General features: G+C 34.8%; 1 pseudogene; it reads left to right on the top strand.

The window, feature by feature from the left end:
- Positions 1-3,983: 3,983 nt before the first annotated feature.
- On the top strand, positions 3,984-4,814 carry LOC118835240 (annotated as a pseudogene).
- Positions 4,815-7,464: the final 2,650 nt, after the last annotated feature.

Here is a 7,464-nt window from a genome sequence, read left to right as displayed (position 1 = left end):
ACTTGGTTAAGCTCATTTACCTAGTTCCCAATGGGAGAGCTTCTTCACTCTGTGTTGTCATAGAGAGAGAGAGAGAGAGAGAGAGAGAGAGAGAGAGAGAGAGAGAGAGAGAGAGAGAGATCTATAGATATATGGATATCTATATATCTAATATCTAGATATGGATATCTATCTCTCTATATCTATCTATCTATTTATCTATATGCTTTCTCTGCTTTTTGTTTTGGCTCTCAACTTAGATAAATGTATTTATTTACTATCTCGTTAGTGTGTGTTCATTGTGGAACTGATATTAGTGGGAAGGGAGTCAAACTTCTTGCCTCCCTCATTATTCAAACAAAGATCAAAAGTTAGCTTGAACCAGAAAAAAAAACATATCAGCAGACTAAAAAAATGATTTAAGAGAGAAGAAAGATACAAATCTGGTCCAGTGTCTCTTCACTCCGAGGAGAGAGTAGACAAACTTCTGACTCCGACCTCCTGCTTATCTTTCTGGTAGGAAAAGGTTAGTGAGGTAAGAGGCTAGAGTTGCCTCTTTTGTTGTTGTGAATTATATGTTCTAAATTCTATATGAAATTATTACAACCTGTATCTGTTACATTTCTTCAAATAATTTTCCATTTTCCAGCACCCTATTTGGATGGAAGTTAGTTTTGTTTTAACTTACAACAGATTATTCTAATTGTTGTACTTCCAGCCTTAAACTAATTTTGCTCTTTCTTCTAACATGGTAGCGGTCTGACTGATCACACAAATTGACTTATGAATGCATCCTCATTGCCAAAAAATTATTTCTTATAGTTAAAATACAATTTCATTTTTGTGATGGTATTCAGAGTTTACCATGTGCAGTACTTTTAAGTTATTTTCTTGAATAAGATATTCATGATATAAAAATATTAGACCTATAAACACATAGGAGTGAGCATATTTTTTATTCCACAGGTTTCCTAGTTCCACAGAATTCATCACCAAGTAGCCACTACTACTACTACTCCTCCTCCTCCTCCTCCTACTACTACTACTACTACTACTACTACTACTACTTCTACTAATTAACATTTGTTACTTTTTTCCCCCTTCCACACATCTCTACCCTCAAAAGTCTACCCAACAGTATCAAGGTCTGGAATTTAAATGTAATAATTTTTTTTTCTCTCTTGGACTTTAGGTTATAGAAACTAAGTTAATGCTATTTCTTAAACTAGAGAGATCAAGCCTGTCAATTGGTGCAATGTTTGTTTGGCTTTTTTAGCTATTCTTAAATAACCATCTTTCTAATTAAAAACCAATACAGACCTACCTGATTAACTCTATCTTCCCTGGCCTCTGTTTTCAAAGCAATCTTACTAGTTTTTAATTTTTAAAGTCTCCTTATATACCAGATCCTCTCTCAATCCTGGTCTCTGGGTAGATAAAAGATGCTGAGGGAGAATCAGGGTGTTGTAGGAATTTAGCTTCTAGGACCAAGAATATTGTAGAGCCATTTTGAACAGTATTTCTTCACCCTAACAAAAGTTTGTAAGTAGGAGGGAAAAAAATCTTTTTCTGTGACAATGGATTGCTCTGACCTCTACAATCTCAGTGGAGAAATTTCATTATCTGATTAGTTATTGTGGTATATAGTAGAAATAATGCTTGATTTTTAATCAGGAGAACTAGTTTTGAATCACAGCTCTAGTACTTATTTGTTGAGTGACTTTCAGTAGGTCACAAGAATTCTTTGAGCCACATTTCCTTCCTCAAGAAAATGAATATAATGACATTTGAATGGCCAACTTGTCAGTTATATTATGAGGAAAGTGCTTTGTTGACCTTAAAACACTGAAGAAATGTGAGGTGCTAGTGTTATTATTTTATTATATTATTTTTAGTTTTAAGAGTACCATAGCACCATAGGAGAGCAGTGATTTTAAACTGGGAATTTCATTTCAGTGTGTAATTCCACCATACATGTATGAAAATTTCCTGAAGATCTGCCACTGCTTTGTAATACAGTCTTGAAGAGTTGCTTGGAGTATACAAAGGTTAAGTTATTTACCTCAGGTCACACTACTCATTTGTGTCAGATCTCTTTGACACCAAAACTGACCCAGTATATTGTGCCACAGATTATTTCTTTTAAATTTAGGAATTTAAACTATTAATGCTTAAATGCTCCAGTATATAGATAATTCTGAAATATTTTGAATACTATCATTTATTTAATAACAAGAATAAATTTCCTACATAATGGAATGACACTTTGAATTTATCTTTATGTAAATTTTAAGACTGACAATTTTAACACTAGTTTCTAGTTTGAAATGTTCACCAAGTGACATAAAAGCAACTTGACAATTGGATTTCTATGGGAAAAAAATGGAACTTGATAAGCAAAATTAACGAAAAATATTGCAGTTCTTACAATTATTGGAATTAACACTTTATTTTTCAAAGATGCTTAACTGGTTGTTTTTAAGTGATAATGGTTGCGCATCTGTATCATTTGGGGCAGTGGGAGTGTTGGGGGTTCAGGTACATGTAGCAGAGTAGAGAGTTTATTTGAATTCATTTAACACCTGTAAAGGTTATAACAATTAACTAAAATGTGATTGAAAATCTTGAAGGTGCTATATTGGTAATAATCTATTTGCATCTAGCCTATATTTAGAAATCTCTAGTGGGTAATTTACATCTAACTGCATAGGTGAGCATGTCTTATAAATAACTGGGGGAAAAAACCTATGCAAGAAGAAAGTTAGAAAGTCTGAGAGGTAGCACATTCAATATTACTTGCCAGTTGTAACAATTGGTACTTGCGTAAAGAAAAAAACTTTACTTCGAAGTCTTTAAAATGCATCTATGTTATTCCCTTTCATAAATTAATATAAATCATAAATGTATTCTGTATTACAGATCTAAATTAGTTCATCAGTTAAAGATTTAAATCAGTTCATCTTTCATAAACTACTTTACGAAATGCCAGACCTCTTCCCCCCCCTTCAAAACGTACTTTCCAACAAATAACTGGATGATTTAATATTTTGATGAAATAGAAATCCTAACTTATTGCAGTAAATCATGAGGTGTTATGTGTCAAAAGAAAAACAACAACAACCTTCTTTGTTATAAAGTTTGACTAGGCTTTTATTCATGTAAAATTGGTACATGCCAGAAAATATAGCCTAGTAAATCATTCCTATGGCAACTGTGGCTTTGTTCATCAGGGCAGGGTTGCAAATTCTTTCTATCAATCACTCAACAATTTGTTTATTCTTTTGAACTTTTCTAGCTTTAATTCATACAGTACTTATTCTGTGATATAATTTTTTATAGAAAAGTAAGCATCAGATGGTAGGTTGGTGGGGGAATGAGTGTTATAGCCCAAGCTAGTTCAAAGCACATCAGAATCAAGATTTCCCACAATTAGATGAGATGGTGACATTTCACTTTAATTATAAATTTTTAAAAAATTGAATAAAGGTAGAATGCATTTTGGTAAGATGCAAATGCTGAATTTTCAAAGTATTTAAAATATATCACAAATTTAGGTAAAAAGCCGTCCGATGTCAATTGACTTACTTTTAGAGTATCAGGGATGTTTCTGCTGTTATTTAATTCAAGTCTTAACAGAAATGAAGGCATTAGAGGAATGAATGGCGCATAGGGTTTCGGTTTTTAAGGCTTCCCACGGCTCTCTGGTCAGAACCTGGAAAAGACTCAACAGATATGTTATCGGTCTTGTGACCCCTGGAAAGGTACTTAACCTCTTAGTGCCCAAGGCAATTGCAGATCTGCATTAATGGAGGGAATTCCATCTTATATTTTACATTTACTTGTATGTGTTGGGGCATGCATGTGTATACATGTATGTATTTGCATACATGCATACATAAATTTCTTCTAGCAAAATACAAGTCCTTATAGGATATGATCTATTGCATTCTTACGAAACATTTTTGGCCCGTGGTCGCTCCCACCCCACTCTGCGTGTCTCTCTCATGGCCCTGCTGCCGCTGCCCCTCCTGCTGCGCCCCCCGCCCCACCGCCCTGCTGACACTGCACCCCGCCAGGGCAGCGGCCACGCGCACTTTCGGAGGCCTCCTGGAAGGAGGAATCGCCAGCCGGCCCGGCCCGCGCGACGCTCCCTCCTGCAGCAGCCCCGACCTCGCCTGGCCTATGCTTGTGCATGTGCGGGGGGAGTGGGGCATCCACTTCGAGGGCGACAAAGCCTTTGCCGAATTGCTAACAGATGAAATTAAAGAGGAGAGGAAAATCCAGAAAGCCAAATCCCTCCCCAAGATGTCCGGACACTGGGAACTGGGCGTGCAAGGGACAGAAACCAAGTTAGTCCAGATATTTGCTGGTGAGAGGATCACGGTTACATTCAGTGTTAACCATGGTATCCCACGGACATTTGACGAAGACCCACCAGAGGGACAGAAAGCCCAAGAACTGCAAGGGCCTGAACTTATCTCAACCCCGAACTTCATGGTGGAGGTTGTGATGAACGATACCAAGAAGTCCCTCGTGCTGGACTGCCCCTATCCAGAGGATGAGGTTGGTTAGAAAGAAGAGGATGAGAGAGGCATCTTCTCCATCCGGAGGTTAGCTTTCAGCCCGCCTCGGAATACGACTCGAAGGATACAAACTACACACTCAACACAGATTCCCTGGACTGGTCCCTGTACGACCACGTGATGGACTTTCTGGCTGACTGAGGGGTGGACAACACGTTTGCAGAAGAACTGATCTAGCTAAGCAGGGCCTTAGAGCACCAGAAGTAAATCAATTTTCTGGAAGACCTGAAAGCGTATGTCAAGGGTAAGTAGGAAGGCCCAAGCCGAGCCTGGGAGCCCCTGCTGTGCACCCAGAGCCCTTCCTACCGAAAGAACTGTTATCTAGAATCAATCGTGGACAAAGTGTCGTAAAATACCATCAGGTATAAATAATGTGCCCTAACCCTTTTATTTCCTTTGTCTGCTGGCATTTTTGTACACCACCGTAGAATAAAGAAAAATAAAATCCCTGGACCCCTCCAGAAGAAATAAAAATAAGAAAAATAGTTTTGTATTGTGGAAAAATAAATTATGCCAAAAATAAATTATTTCAAAAATTATTTCAAAATTTGCATTATATTTCTAATCAGCATTAATATTTCAGATTTGAATATTAAATTAGGACATTTATTCAAAATTCATTATATGATTGACCTTTTAGTGTTGTGAAATTAAAATTTAAAAATCAGAAATATAAAAAAAGACATAGCTAAAAAGCAAGATGCCCATAGAGAATTTTATTTTGATAAAAATGGTGGAAACCATGTTAATATTATTGCGTAACTAGGAAAAGATCCTTGTGTTGTTAAAAACAGACAAATGAGGGTTTTTTGTTTTGTCTTGTTTTGTTTTTAATCTCTGGTTTATTGAACCAGTGTGTCACACATGTGACTGATGTTTTTCCTTTAGGAAAACAACTCTCCTAATGCATTTCTCCATTTCTTGGCTACATGTGTTCCCACATTCATTCATTAGTTCAACAAATATTTATTGAAAGCTTCCTAAGTGCAAGGTGCTTCAAGGATAGCAAAAATTAATTACATGAGGTCCTTGTACTTCTAGGAGATTATGTTAATGGAGGATAGATGACATATAGACAAATAATCGTAATGAATTTTGACTCTAAAGTTAAAATGAAGAGTTGCATTGGAAGTTTAGATGAGGAGTAGTTGTTTACCCAGCATCATCCCTTCACTGTCTATCTCTATCTTGTGCAGTTTTTTCCTAATTCATGTCATATAAATTGTTTATGAATGGATAAGCAAAATCTCTATGGATTTAGATTTCTCCAAGTTCCTTGATCGCTTTGTGATGATGCGATGAGAAAGTTTTATTTTTTAAGGCATTGAGAAGTTGCTCTTCTCCATTATTGATCCTTTGAATCCTTTCATGTTGCTAAGACAAACTGCATTCACCATCCTCTTTTCTCTTACAATACAAAATAAGATTATTTCCCAATTTCTAAACTCAAGGAGAAAATATTTTGAAAAAGGTTGTTCTTCAGTGTATGGGAATGTGTGTATGTTTAGTTTATTGTTGATCAATTTTGGGAAATGCCAAATTGTTTCCAAAGCTTTTATTTACAGCATTTCTGTATTGATATGTCAATACAATAAAATATACCTACAATTTTAAAAAATGCTGATAAGATTGGGAACATCATAACTTATATTCCATATGAATAGAGAAGAGCTATTAAGTTCATTGGATGAAACTCCTCAAAAATGTCAAATGGAGATGGTATAGTTAGTTCAAGATTAGAATCCAGATATATATGTGTGTATATATATATGTATATGTATATATACACACACACACATATGTGTATGTATGTGTATATATATATATATGTATGTATGTATAATGTGTGTGTGTATTTGTGCATGTATAAATCTGGGAGTCTGTGTGCTAAGACAGAGATAGAATTACTATCTGCTGAACAAAATTGCAAAACACTTTTTACACTAATAAAGATAGATCTAAACAACTGTTAAAGTATTAATTTCTCATGATTACATTGAGCTAATATAATAAAAATCAGAATTCTGCCCAACAAAAACAATCACAATCAAACTACCAAAAAACATTTTATAGAGCTGGAAGAAATAATAAGAAAATTCAGCTGGAGGAAAAAAGATTAAGAATATCTAAGAAATCAATGAAAAATAAAGAAAGAATACAGCCTAGCCGCATAAGATTTCAAATGATATTACAAAGGGATAATGGTCAAAATAATCTGTTATTGGGTAAGAAATATAGTGATTGATAGCAAGTGGAATTGATTAGGTACATAATATACAAAAATAAGTGACCATAGTAATTTTATGTTTCATAAATTGAAAAATTTACATTTTGGAGGCAAGAACCTCACTGATTGAGAAACATTGCTGAGAAAACTTGAAAGCAATATGACAGGAAAGAAGTATGCATAAGCCAACATCTTTAAATGCATACCAATTAAAGTTCAAAATATTTACTTAATTTACACATAAAGAGTCATATCATAACCAAATTAGAGGATTATGGAAAAAAATCTGTCAGATCTATGGATAACATAAGGGAATAATACAAACAAAGATAGAGAGGACCATGTTAGATAAAATGAATAATTTTGGTTACATGAAATTAAACATAAAATGTACAGAGAAAGCCATTTCAGTCAAAATTAGAAGGAAAGCATGAAACTGCAGGAAATTTATAGCAAGTTTCTCTGACAATGACCTAATTTCTCAAATGAAATGTGAAGCAAATTTATAAAAATAAAACCATTTCCCAATTATCAATTAAAAAGGAAATGAACAAGCAGTTTTAAGGTTGCATACCTGGTAACCATAAGAATGGTTGTAGCATTGAAATAAATATGAAAGTTAAGAAAGAAGTCGCTTGGGAGGGGAAAATGATGACTTCTGTTTTGTACATGTGG

This window comes from Trichosurus vulpecula, chromosome 2 (assembly GCF_011100635.1).
Source record: "Trichosurus vulpecula isolate mTriVul1 chromosome 2, mTriVul1.pri, whole genome shotgun sequence".
Lineage (NCBI taxonomy): Eukaryota > Metazoa > Chordata > Mammalia > Diprotodontia > Phalangeridae > Trichosurus > Trichosurus vulpecula.
Note: the sequence above shows the minus strand (reverse complement) of the source record. Positions and strands in the feature narration are given on the sequence as shown.